Below are 14220 nucleotides of genomic sequence, written 5' to 3' on the forward strand. Positions count from 1 at the left end.
CACGACCAGGTAATTTTTGTGTTTTTAGTAGAGATGGGGTTTCACCATGTTGGCCAGGCTATTCTTAAATTCCTGACCTCAGGTGATCCACCCACCTCAACCTTCCAAAGTGCTGGGATTACAGACATGAGCCACCGCGCCTGGCCATTACAATGGCAAATTTCAACATGAGTTTTGGAGGCATTCAAATCACAGCACTTACCTTGCCTTGTTCTTTCTGAATCTCTTGGGACATCTTCCCAAATTGTTTCATTTCTTTGTGGAAGGGGTAATAGCAAATAGTTGTGCTTTATCATCAAACATCAGAATTTAGAATTATTCCTTTCCTTTATTTATTTTATTTTTTGTCAAGAGGGTTACTGCTTACTGAAAGTTGAACTGATTTCACAGAACTCAGAATAACTCTAAATTAACCTAGGATTTAATTTGTTCAACTTTTCCTTTATCCTCCCTTCCCTTTCATCAATAATTGACATACCCACTCTTGGAACAGTCTTTCCTAACCCACTTACAAGGCCCCACAGGAGCCAGAGAGTGTTTATATTTGACCCCAACACCTCTGAAGGCACAATCTCGATTCACTGCAACCTCCACCTCCCCGGTGGAAGCAATTCTCCTGTCTCAGCCTCCTGAGTAGCTGGGATTACAGGCATATGCCACCACACCCAGCCAATTTTTGTATTTTTAGTAGAGACATGGTTTCACCATGTTGGTCAGGCTGGTCTTGGACTCCTGATCTTGTGATCCACCCACCTCGGCTTCCCAAAGTGTTGGGATTACAGGCGTGAGCCACCTCACCCAGCCCTCTATTAATCTAAACATTTTAAATAAATAAAAGAAAACATTTGTTAGGAATATAGTAGCTAACACAAAGGTATCTGAACATAAAATTAAGAAACAGCATATTGAATTCAGGACTATACTAAAAAACACAAAGCAGCCAAGTGGCCAGGCCCCCCTGGGTAGGGGGACTGGGTCTGAGATGGATACCCTCCTCATCAACAAGATCTGGGAGGAGTACCCAGACAGGATCATGAACACGTTCACTGTGGTGCCCTCGCCCAAGGTGTCAGACACGGTGGTGGAGCCCTACAATGCCACCCTCCCTATACACTAGCTCATAGGAAACACAGACGAGACCTACTGCATTGATAATGAAGCTCTCTATGACATCTGCTTCAGAACCCCAAAACTGCTACGCTCACCTATGGTAACCTGAACCACCTGGTGTCTGCCACCATGAGTGGGGTCACGACCTGCCTGTGCTTCCCAGACCAGCTCAATTCTGACCTGCAGAAACTCGCTGTGAATATGGTCCCATTCCCTCACCGGCACTTCTTCATGCCCAGCTTTGCCCCGCTGACCAGCCAGGGAAGCCAGCAATCCCGGCCCCTGACAATGCCCGAGCTCACCCACCAGATGTTGGATGCCAAGAACATGATGGTGGCCTGCGACCCCCACCATGGCCATGTTTAGGGGCCACATGTCCATGAAGGGGGTGGATAAGCAAATGCTTAATGTCCAAAACAAGAACAGCAGCTACTTTGTTGAGTGGATCCCCAACAATGAGAAAATGGCTGTCTGTGACATCCCACCCTGAGGGCTAAAAATGTCTGCCACCTTCATTGGCAACAGCAGGGCCATCCAGGAGCTGTTCTAGCGCATCTCGGAGCAGTTCACAGCCATGTTTCCGCACAAGACCTTCCTGCACTGTTACACGGGCAAGGGCCTGGACAAGATGGAGTTCACCAAGGCCAAGAGCAACATGAATTACCTGGTATTCAAATACTAACAGTACCAGGACACCACAGCTGAGGAGGAGGGTGAGTTTGAGAAGGAGGTGGCCTAGAGCCTCCAGTCACTGGGGAAAGCAGAGAAGCGGTGTGAACTCTTTATTCACTCCCAGCCTGTCCTCTGGCCTGTGCCTCTGTGTGTGCACTTGCTGTTTTCCCTGTCCATGTCCCATGCTGTACAGACACCATTATTAAAGCATTTTCATAGTGAAAAAAAATGTTTTTTGGTTTATTTCCATGTGATCTTTTTTTGCCCAATATACATTTTGTCTTCTATAAAATACCTGTGCCCCTACTGAATACTTCCATGTGTGGCTGCATATGTGTCTGTATGTCATGAAGAATAATTATCTACAGATCGCAGATATAGATCTCAGAGTTTAACTGTGTATGTATTCCCATAATTTCTTCATCTCATAAGAATCTGAATTTTAATCTTGGAGACAGAGGCTATCTTTATCTTTTGAAACAGAGATTGGAAATCCCAGGGCCTGAGCTGTTACACCCTAAGGTTAGTAAACTTCAATGAACATCTTTTGCTGATCTTCTGAGTGGGAATATTTTCATTTAATCAGCAGGAGGGATAAGGCTCTCCCTTTAGCAGCTATTTCGCAAGATGCTTTCCTTGTGGACTTTATCTCCTTGTCCTCACCCTGACCTCAAAACCACATCAGTCCCAGCTCATTTCTCAGAAAGGTGGGGCTCTGAGCCCCAAGGAGAATTGGTGTCTGGGCTCAGGAAGCAGGGACACAGTGAAGGGGAAGGATTTTGCAGGCCAAGGTTGGGAGAGGAAAAGCTGGGAGTCGCAGGGGGCTGATTCTGAAGGCGAAGGCCACAGCTCCAGTAAACCAGATCCATCCTCATTGTTAGTCTCCTGGGGCCAGAAAAACTAGGGGAGACAGGGTCCCTTGAGAACCAAGTTAAATTTCCCAGAGCTCTAGGCATTCATTCACCCTGATCCAGAGCCTTCACACACCCAGGGAAAGAATCATCATTCCTACAGATAATGGACTCAGGGCAGTAAGACAATGAGGAAGTGCTGAGGGCATAATTCCCTGTGTACACCTGGCCATCTGAGCTCTTGCACAGCAGCTCTGTGGGGCCCTCACACAGCCTTCATGCTCCTGCTTATACTGCTTGCCCAGCCAGGAGCCTTTCAGCGCCACCTGAGTTACACAAACCCCCAAGTAGCACCAACCCACTTCAGCCTTCTCTTCCACAGCTTCCTGTTTATTCCCAGGAGATTCAGTTTCTTTCTTATACACCCTGGATCCCCTCACTTGTGCTTCCACTGTGGGTGTTCACAAGCTTTGTGCCCTTTGGTGTGGATCTCTCTGCTGGAGGACACAGGATGCCCTGCAAGTCAGGGACAGGTCTCATCCCTCACAGAGATGGCCATATGGCCCAGATTCTATGCACACCTGTAAAACTGGTATTTCTGGCTTCTATAAACAATCTCTGGCTGGGCTGGTGGCTCATGCCTGTAATCTCAGCACTTTGGAAGGCCTAGGTTGGCAGATGGCATGAGTCCAGAAGTTTGAGACCAGCCTGGGCAACATGGTGAAACATGGTCTCTACAAAAAGGTAAAAGAGAGAGAGAGAGAGAGAGAGAGAGATGGGCACGGTGGCTCACACCTGTAATTCCAGCACTTTGGGAGGCTGAGGTGGGTGGGTCACCTGAGGTTAGGAGTTCGAGACCAGCCTGGCCAATATGGTGAAACCCTGTCTCTACTAAAAATACAAACATTAGCCAGGTGTGGTGGTATGCACCTGTAGTCTCTGCTACTCAGGAGGCTGAGGCAGAAGAATCACTTGAACCTAGGAGGTGGAGGTTGCAGGGAGCGAGATCTGAGATCGCACCACTGCACTCCAGCATGGGTAGCAAAGTAAGACTCCATCTCAAAAAATAAATAAATAAATAAAGACCAAGCACTGTGGCTCATGCATGTAATCCCAGCACTTTGGGAGGCCAAGGCAGGCAGATCACGAGATCAATAGATCAAGTCTGTCCTGGCCAACATGGTGAAACCCTGTCTCTACTAAAAAATATAAAAAATGAGTTGGGCATGGCGACATGCACCTGTAGTCCCAGCTAATGGAGGCTGAGGCAGGAGAATTGCTTGAACCTAAGAGGCAGAGGTTGCAGCGAACCAAGATGGCACTACTCCACTACAGCCTGGCAAAAGAGTGAGACTCTGTCTCACAAAAAAGAAAAAATAAATTTAAAAAAAGAGCCAAACATGGTGGTGTGTGACTGTAGTCCCAGCTACTCCTCTGGAGGCTAAGGTGGGAGGATCGCCTGAACCCTGGAGATGGAGGTTGCACTGAGCCAGGATTGCACCACTGCACTCCAGGCTGGGTGACACAGTGAGAATCTGTCCCCACAAAAAACAAAAATCTCTTTATCTACAAGAGATACCTGCTGCCAAACTCATGAAGAAGAAATAATGCAACCAACTGCATACTCTCAGAAACTTGAGAAAAGTGACCAGGATCTCAGCCAGTGTTACCCTTGTACTGCAAAGCCCTGCAGTACCATCTGTGACATTTCTTTCTATTCACTCAAAAAAAGAAGAGATGTTTTTTTTTTTTTTTTTAATTTATACTGTTCAAATCAACACATCAAGTGGTGCATTTAGAGGTGTTGGTCAAGGTCTCAGAGGCCACATGACTAGAGGAGGGGGCTGAAGTCCAAGAGGACACTCAGGTGAAGATTGAGTGTTGGTTGAGACAGCAGGTCAGCCAAGCGAAGGAGTTTGCTGAAGTACTAGAGAAGACCTAGGTGAAGGTGGCTGAGGGCTGAGAGGTCACGAGTAGATTATTTAGGTACTAGAGAAGACTCATTTTAAAGTGATAGCTAAGGGAGGCCACCAAGGTAGAAAAGGTGGCTGAGGTTCCAGAGGCCACTCATGTGAAGGTGGTAGCTAAGGGGCCAGAGGCCACCAAGGTAGAGAAGGTGGCCAAGGTTCCAATGGCCACTAAGTAGAGAATTAGGCTGAGGTCCCAGAGGCCACACTGCTGGAGGAAGAAGAGGAGGTGCCCCAGGACAGACACCTGGATGAGGTGGATAAGGTCCCCCAGGACAGACACATGGATGAGGTGAATAAGGTCCCCAGGACAGACAGGTATATGAAGTGAATGGGGTCCCCCAGGACAGACAGATGGATGTGGTTGATGCAGTCCCACAGGACAGAAACCTGGATGAGGTAGATGAGGTCCCCCAGGACAGACAGCTGGATGAGGTGGTTGAAGTCCCCCAGGACACCTGAATGAGGTGGATGGAGTTCCACAGGACAGACACCTGAATGAGGTATATGGGGTCCCCCAGGACAGATAGCAGGATGAGGTGGTTGAGGTACCTAAGGACAGACAGCTGGATGAGGTGGATGAAGTCCCATAGGCGATACAGCTGGAGGAGGTGATGGAGGTCCCACAAAACAAACAGCCGGAAGACATGAAGGAGGTCCCAGAGGACACTCAATTGCTGGAGGTGTCTGTGGTTTCAGAAGATCACCAGCTGGAGAAGATGGAGATACCAGAAAGCACTTAACTGGAGGAGGTGACTGTGGTCTCAGAGAATCTTCACTTGGAGATGGTTGAGGTGGCACAGGACACTCAAGTAAAGTAGGTGGTTGAAGTCCCAGAGGACACGTGAGTGAAATAGGAGGTTGAGGTCCCAGAAAACACTCAAGTGGTGGAGTTGCCTGTGGTCTCAGAAAATCATTAGCTGAAGAAGGTGCTACAGGTAACAGATTACACTCGGGTGGAGGTGTGTGGTCCCAGAAAATCATCAGCTTGAGATGGTGGTAGAAATATCAGAGAACACTCAAGTGGAGGTGTGTGAGATCCTGGAACACCTTCCACTGGAGATGGTGGTAGAGACACCAGAGGACACTCAGGTTGAGGTGTGTTGGGTCTTAGAAAATCTTCAGCTGAAGATGGTGGTAGAGGTACTAGAGTACACTCAGGTAGAGGTGTCTGTGGTCTTGGAAAATCATCAAGAAGGTGAAGAGATACCAGAAGACACTCTATTGAAATAGGTAGTTGAGGTCCCAGGGGATACTAAAATGGATATTAAAATACTAAAATTTAGTATCCCAGGGGATACTAAAATAGATACTAAAATTACTGCCTGTAATCTAAAAAAAATATCAGTTGGAGAAAGTGGTTGAGTGAGGTCCCAGAGGACACTGGATGGAAGGTGTGTGTGGTCTCAGAAAATCATCAGCTGGAGACGATGGTTTAGGTACCAGAAGACCCTCAAGTGGTGGTGTCTGTGGTCTCCAAAGATTATCATCTCGAGGAGGTGGCAGAGGTGCCAGAAGACCCTCGAGTGGTGGTGTCTGTGGTCTTTAAAGATCATCATCTGGAGAAGATGGTAGAGGTACCAGAAGACACTCAGGTGGAGTTTTTATGGACTCAGAAAATCACTGTTTAAAGGTGGTAGAGGTAACAGAAGACACTCGTGTGTAGTTGTCTGTGATCTCGAAATATTATCATCTGTAGGTGGCAGAGGTACCAGAAGACACTCGGGTGGAGTGTGTATGGGCGCAGAAAATCATCGGCTGCAGAAGGTGGTAGAGGTGCCAGAAGACATTCATGTGTAGGTGTCTGTGGTCCCAAAAGTTATCAGCTGGAGAAGGTGGCTGAGGTCCTAGTGAACACTGGAGTCAAGGAGTTGTCAGAAGTCCCAGAACACCCTTAGCTGATGGGAATGGTTGAGCTCTCAGGTGACACCGAGATGGAGGAGGTGGCCAGCAACTCATCAGTGGTTCTTGAAGGGTCATCCATGAGGTAGGGTGAGTAGGGCAATCCTGAGCAACGATGATGCTGTGCTGCAGCCATGTTAACCTGCAGGCAGAAGGAGGAAATGTTTTGAAACATTAATTTGACGGACAGAACCACCACCAACAACACAGTCTGCACCTTATGTTGCTGCTGATAGTTTTTTGCACCTTTCCATCCTCCAGGTTTCAAAATAGCAGCATTAGTGTCAAGAAGTCACCCTTCCACTAAGTACCACCGACAACTGGGGAGTGAAGAAAACTCATTGGGACAAAGTGTTTTCTCCACATGCCACTGTCTGTCTGCAAATGTAGGCAGGCTGGGGGCCTGCCCCAGGGAAGACAGAGTCATAACACAGTAAGGAAGAAGCATGTTTCAGACATAGGAGTTTCTATATCTATCCTCATTCCTCCCTCACCCCCATCACCAGAGCATGCTCCTTGCATCAGATAAACAGTGAGTAAGAGAGGCATGAAAAGCCCATTGTCCACACATGTGTTGTAGCTTCTTTTTAGAGGATGTTCACCAGGCCTTTTATGTTCTGTCTCTGATTGTCAGAACTCTACAAGTCAGTGTGACCACCCTGCTAAGAAAACAGAAGCTCCCTGAGGAAGGAGAGCATGTGCCCAGGGTCACACAGCTTGCAGGAGGCAGATTGGAAGTTGATTTCAGCTCTCCCTGCAGAACCCTCTCATTTCCCCTCTTCTTCCCTTCTTGACAAATGGTCTTCTTCACTCTGTGAGTGCCACCTGTGAGCACAAATGGCTCTGGGGAAATGTGGACTCCTGAAGACATGCAGGAGAACTGGGAGAGGGTTTTCTGACAGAACAATCAACATACAGAAGTCAGTTAGGCATGGCTAGAACATTTCTTTTAACTCCCAGGTAATACAAATTTTAAGTGCATTATGACACAAAGAATACTTTTGTCTATGGAAAAATGAGGTGGGAATTCTGAAAAAAAGCAAGTTTTAGAAATGTGTTTGATTTCAAGTGTACAGTTCCCATCATGTGTCATCATAGGACTTGACAGCTGTTGAAGGTACAGAGGCCACACAAGAACCAGCATAGCTGAGCATCATTTAAGGCCTTCGATGGGAATTGTCGCTGTGGGTAATAGGTTACATTCACTTTCACTAACTCACAGTCGAGGCATATTTTCTATTACAAATATGGAAACTCTGACACTTAGAGTATTAGATCAGGGGCACCACCAAAGGGGGGTGAAGGCGTTTTTGCACAACACAGTTACCAACAGGAATGGGACTGTGATGAACTATGGAATTGTCCTTGTCGAAGATCATTCAAAATTGCACAAAGCACATATTAATGTTGGATTAATGAGTTTTCACTTTCATCACTTCCGGGAATACAGCAGATATTTCAAATGTTAATCACCTACTTTACAGAAGAAAACAAACAAAATCACAGCAAAATATTTAAAAATCGTATATATTTGAGAAATAGACCCCACAACATCTTGAGTAAAAGAAATCAGTCAGAGTTCACTGGGCCATGAGACCTAGAGCAGTGGAGGTCAGCAGTATTCCTCGTGTTATTTCTGGAAACAGAACAGTAAAAGCCCTTCAGCCCTCAGTCCCTAAGCACTTATGGCTTCTGGAGGTGCCACTCAAGATAACTAGCTGGGAATGGAGAAGCCAAAAGCTTATGGGGAAGATTTTCCTTCTGAAAAAGTCCAAACAGAAAAGGTATCACAGAACCCACAGAGCAGAGGCCAGGCCAGGAGAGGGCGATGGAGGAAAAGACTACAGTGTCCTGATACAGGCAGAGTGAAAATGACCCCAGCATTTACCTTTGTCTTCTCTGCGTTTTCAGTTGGGATGCAGCTGCTGTTCCTCATCGGAACCAAATGAGGTCCTGAATCTGCTGAGGGCCAGAGAAGGGAATGGGGCTAAGTCTGGCTTGCATGTTCTGTACAGAATACAAAACCCTCCACACCCTCCACTGCCATCTCACTCTCTTTGCCACACTCAGGTCTCTTACCAGAGGCACAGGGTTTATTGACCAGATGCCTCAGAGGACCCTGAAACCCTCTGGGCCTCAGCCTTGAGGAAGATACCGCAGAGCCCTGGTCCAGGGGTTTTCTTATCTCTCAACAGGCTGTGGACAGGTCGGGCTCTAACCAGCTGGAAATGAGCTTTAAATCAGGGGTTCCCAGGACATATCAAAGGAAATCACCCATCATGTGAGCACAGACTCAAAATTAAAATAGAAACAGCCATGGATGGGAAGAACATCTATAGGCCCAGGACAGGAGCAGCACTGATCCTTTCCTTCAAGCTATAGGGGCATTTAAAATTCTGTGGATTCACAGTGAATCTAACCAGCATATCTCACCAGGCATTGTCAATAGTTATGAACAGAAATGAACACAAAGAGACTAACAGTCATGAGAGAAGGTCAGAGCTACAGAAACTAAATGGAGCCTGGGTGCGGTGGCTCACACTTGTAATCCCAGCACTTTGGAAGGCTGAGGTGGGCAGATCACTTAAGGTCAAGAGTCAGTGACAAGCCTGGCCAATATGGTAAAACTCTGTCTCTACTAAAAATACGAAAAGAAAAAATTTTCCAGGCATAGTGGCAGGTGCATGTAGTCCCAGCTACTTTGGAGGCTGAGGCAGGAGGTTTGCTTGAACCCGGGAGGTGGAGGTTGCAGTGAGCAAAAATTGTGTCACTGTACTTCAGCCTGGGTGACAGGGCAAGGTTTTCAAAAAGAAAAGAAAGAAAGAGAAAAAAAAGAAGGAAGGGAGGAAGGGAGGAAGGAAGGAAGGAAGGGAGAGAGGGAGGGAGGGAGGGAAGGAAAAGAAAGAAATCAACTGGAAAGTTTTAGGGTCACACTTCAAATGTTAGAGGAGTAAGATTACATAGAAATTTAGCTTACTAAAGCAGTGATATAATTCACAATAAACAATTTAAACAAGCAAAAACAATGAAGGAAGTTCTAAAGAGTGCTAATAAATGCTTCTTTTCTTAAAGCAGATCTCATGGTACTGCTTTATTGATCCATGAAGACATTGCGTGAAAATCTCTGCTCTCACCAGCACTTTCAGCTCCCATTCTAAAATGCTATTGTTGTTACTTTTCTCAAGTGAAAGAAAAATAAAGCCTTCACACTGGAGCTGGCCCATTTGCCTTGCAGGCTCATCTTTACAGTTAAAAGTAACCAAGATGTCAGGGTGGGGCAACGTCCACAGTCAGTGGAGGGGCCTGAGCTCCACCATTCACAGGGGACCAGCCAAGAGCCATTCATCTAGGGCACCTGAGAAAAATGGGATCCTGCCACCCAGCGGGACAACTTTTCTCTTCATAAGTGCTTGAAACTGTTTCCAGGAAACATAACAATTACCCCACCTGAGACCTCACCGCCAAAAGGAGAAGCAGGGTGTGTGGACTGTGCAGCACAAAGTAAGCAGCTGCCTTCGCAGAAAGGGTTCTCTAGGCCCAGGCATTTCTGGGCTGGCTCCTCACTCGTGTCTCTCTGGCACTCTCTGCTTTTTCCTTATTTTCCATCCAGAAGACAGAGAAAGAATTGACTTGAAGAAGAATTAAAACACCATGTTCTTTACTAGACACTCAAAGCTTCATCTTAAAAAAAAAAAAATCCTTAAAAATGACCATCACAACTGGGTGAGATGACTCATGCCTGCAATCCCAGCACTTTGGGAGGCTAAGGTAGGTGGATCACCTAAGGTCAGGAGTTTGAGAGAAGCCTGATCAACATGGAGAAACTGTCTCTACTAAAAATACAAAATTAGTCAGGCATAGTGGCACATGTTTTTAATTCCATCTACTCAGGAGCCTGAGGCAGAGAATTGCTTGAACCCAGGAGGTGGAGGTTGCAATAAGCTGAGATTGCACCACTGCACTCCAGTCTGAGCAACAGAGCCAGACTCCAGCTCAAAAAGAAAAAAAATCCATCACAATGACCTACCTGTGCTGCTTGTAGGCAGCCTTCCTCTCTGCCATCTCCCTATCCAAGGCTTGAGCACAGAGCTGTGGGGAGAAAATACATCCATGTACTGACCTGGCTGACTATGCCCCAAAGCAAGGAAAACAAATAAACAAACAAAACTTACCCAGTGGTCAAGAGCCTTTCTTGCAGAAGGGGCCATCTAAAAAAGCCACCACGCCCAGCCTGAAAGAACATCTTTCAAGTTCTTTGTAGAATCTGATTTTTCAGATTTTAACTCCCAGGTAATACAAATTAAAATCAGAAGTGGTACATTAAAAAACATCCCCTCCCTGGACATGGTGGTTCATGCTTGTAACCCCAGCACCTTGAGACGCTGAGGCAGATGGATCACTTGAGATTGGGAGTTTGAGACCAGCCTGGCAAACATGCTGAAACCCCACCTCTACTAAAAATACAAAAATTAGCTGGGTGTGATGTCGACCGCCTGTCGTTCCTGCTGAGGCAGGAGAATCACTTAAATCCAGGAGGTAGAGGTTGCAGTGAGCCAAGGTCACACCATTATAACTCCAGTCTGGATGACAGAGCCAGACTCTGTCAAAAAAAAAAAAAAAAGAAAAAGAAAAAAAGAAAACTTCCCCCAATTTATATTAACAATTCTCTGTTCAGGACTAAGTGGGGTAGAGGCTGTTAAATTCGGCAGGGCATGGCGGCTCACACCTGTAATCCCAGTACTTCGGGAGCCTGAGGTGGGTGGATCAACTAAGTTCAGAGTTCAAGACCAGCCTGGCAAAAATGGTGAAATCCTGTCTCTACCATAAATACAAAATTAGTTGGGCATGGTGGTGCACGCTTGTAATTCAAGCTACTTGGGAGACTGGGGCAGGAGACTCACTGGAACCTGGGAGGCAGAGGTTGCACTGGGCTGAGATTGTGCCACTGCACTCCAGCCGAGGCCAGAGACTGAGACTCTGTTTAAAAAAAAAAAAAAAAAAAAAAGGAGAGACTGTTAAATGTGCCTAGATATCTTAATAACTCATCTATTTTCTGTTTTCTACATATCTTGAAAGGCGGTCCTGAATGGTAGGTAATTATCTAGGTTGTAAAAATAAAACATACTTCCTCTTCCCTTAAATATAGCATTGTGGGATTAGTGCTTTTTTCTTGGATCATTGTTCTGAAGGAGGGTCAGCCCCCAGACAACCACATTTTTACTGTCATGAACAGCAAGAGAAAATGTACAGCTCAATTTACCCAACGGACAAAAAGGCTCAAATGGTGGCACAACTTAGCAGCCAAATTCCTATCAAGTACAGACTTTGGACATACTGATCTCTCTCCACCTGCAACCAGGAACATGCACTTTGAGTGACATCATTTCAAATGACCCTGCCCAGACATACTTTTTATTGATTCTCTGAAGGGCAGTTCCAACAGATTCTCTGGGGCTTTCTCTGCAACATGAGAGGCATTGCAGCTCTGCCCTTCACCTTCCTGCAGTTTGTCGCCTCTTCCCTATGATCTCAGAGGAACTTTGTCTCAGGCCAACTGTTTGTTCCTTGGGATCTTTCATTTCCCCTAAAAATCACTTACTCCCCCTGTAAGTTGCCTCCATCTCCATCTATCACCCTCTCTCCTGAAAAGAGGGTGTTCTTTAAGCATCAAGCATCTGACCTGACCCTTCTTGCAGTCTCATTTTTCAGCTGGTTCCCATGTTTATGCCTGTTCTATGTTTTTCTTCTCCTGTCAGGCTGTCTGTTGTTAGTTCATTTCTACAGTGAACCTTTAGAGAGGAAAGTAAAAGCTTTCCTTCCAGCCATACAATAGAATTATAAAGCAGAAAAGTTTAGACAGAATTTCCTATTTAAGTGCCAAAACTTCATACTGCATTTCTGATAAAGAGCACAAAGGTTAAAAAAAAAATTATTTTTGACCCAAAGCTCTGTTGACATTCCATTAAACAAAAACCAACCTATTTAATTTTTATAATGTAAATGGCAGATATTTTTATAATTCTTATGCTAATAAATCATTTCCCTGATGTTTTTGGTAAAACCCAATATTAATAATAAAGTCCAGAACCATGAATTGTTTTAAATAATTTCTTCTTATTTGTGATTACAAGTATACCTCTACAGGAAGTTAGTATACTCACACAGAAGCTAATTTTTCAGAGGAAAAGGCCAACTGTAGAAACTCCCAGAAACACAATAGTGATAATAATCCACTGAATGCCAAGAAAGTCATGCCCAGGATACAAATAATCTAGTAGAAAACTGATCACCTGAAATAATAATAGTTGAAATAATGAAAAGGTCAATAACATTTACAATATTTCAGTAAAAAATAATAATCTTTAGAAACCATCAACCTCCTCCAAGAGGTGACCACGCCCCTCAGATATCACCAGGGGATTCCACTGCTTCAAGAAAGATTGGAAGTTATCAGTCTCATGTTTTTTGCATGGCTGGTAGTGTTTTTAGGCATTCCAAATGTAGAGTGTCTTTTTTTCTTGACATAAAGCAGGGATATCCAATTTTTTGGCTTCCCTGGACAATATTAAAAGAAAGAAACTTCTCTTAGGCCACACATAAAATACATTAACGTTAACAATAGGTAATGATCTAAAAAAAAAAAAAATCACAAAAGGCCAGGCACAGTGGCTCATGCCTATAATCCCAGCACTTTGGGAGGCTGAGGCTAGCGGATCACCTCAGGTCAGGAGTTCCAGACCAGCCTGGCCAACATGGTGAAACCTCATTTCTGCCAAAAATACACAAATTAGTCAGGAGTGGTGGCAGGTGCCTGGAATCCCAGCTACTCAGGAGGCTGAGGCAGAAGAATTGCTTGAACCTCAGGTGTCGGAGGTTGCAGTGAGCTAAGATCGTGCCATTGCACTCCAGCCTGGGAGACAAGAGGGACATTTTATATCAAAAAAAGAATTTTTTTGTGATTTTTTTTTTGACAGTGTCCCACTCAGTTGCCCAGGCTAGAGTGCGGTGACACAATCTCAGCTCACTGCAGCCTCTGCCACCTGGGTTCAAGCCATTCTCCTGCCTCAGCCTCCTGAGTAGCTGGTATTACAGGCACTTACCACCATGCCTGGCTAATTTTTATATTTTTAGTAGGGACAGGGTTTCACTATGTTGGTCAAGCTGGTCTGGAACTCCTGACCTCAACTGATCCACTGGCCTCGGCCTCCCAATTACAGGCGTGAGCCGCCACACCTGGCCTGTCATTTCTTTATATTTGGATAACATAAAGACTTTAAGACCCTTTCTCCTTTGGGTCAATCAATGATCTGTACCATACACATTTTACAAAACGAAGGACAATACAATCCTCATTCACATCCTGGTCATGTCACTCCTAGTGACTCCCGCATTGCAAACCTCCCAGCAGGTGCAGCCCTTTCCTCTCCATCTGATGGGCTTCTCAGCTCCCATCACACTGACAGGACACAGACTCCCTAGAGGCAGCCCCCAGAGCAGAAGACACCAATGATGCAGAGGTTTCTAAAAAGTCATCAAACCAGATGACACAAAACTCAAATGACATTTCACTTTGTTTTGGTTCATTTTGTTTGAGACAAGATTGCAGTAGGCATCCAACTAATCTTTTTTGGAATCTTTTGGAGAAATGGGGTTTGGCTCTGTCCAGGCTAGTCTTAAACTCCTGGACTCAGGTGATCTGCCCACCTTAACCCCTCAAA

The 14220-nt window shown here is 45.5% G+C and overlaps 1 pseudogene across 1 annotated transcript; it reads left to right on the forward strand.

Annotated features, from left to right (window-relative positions):
* Positions 1-827: 827 nt before the first annotated feature.
* LOC108304766 lies at positions 828-2011 on the forward strand (annotated as a pseudogene). The gene has a single exon (XR_001825410.2). The product of XR_001825410.2 is annotated as a tubulin beta-4B chain-like (transcript).
* The last annotated feature ends 12209 nt before the right edge of the window (positions 2012-14220 follow it).

Source organism: Cebus imitator, unplaced genomic scaffold (assembly GCF_001604975.1).
Source record: "Cebus imitator isolate Cc_AM_T3 unplaced genomic scaffold, Cebus_imitator-1.0 Scaffold2, whole genome shotgun sequence".
Classification (NCBI taxonomy): Eukaryota; Metazoa; Chordata; class Mammalia; order Primates; family Cebidae; genus Cebus; species Cebus imitator.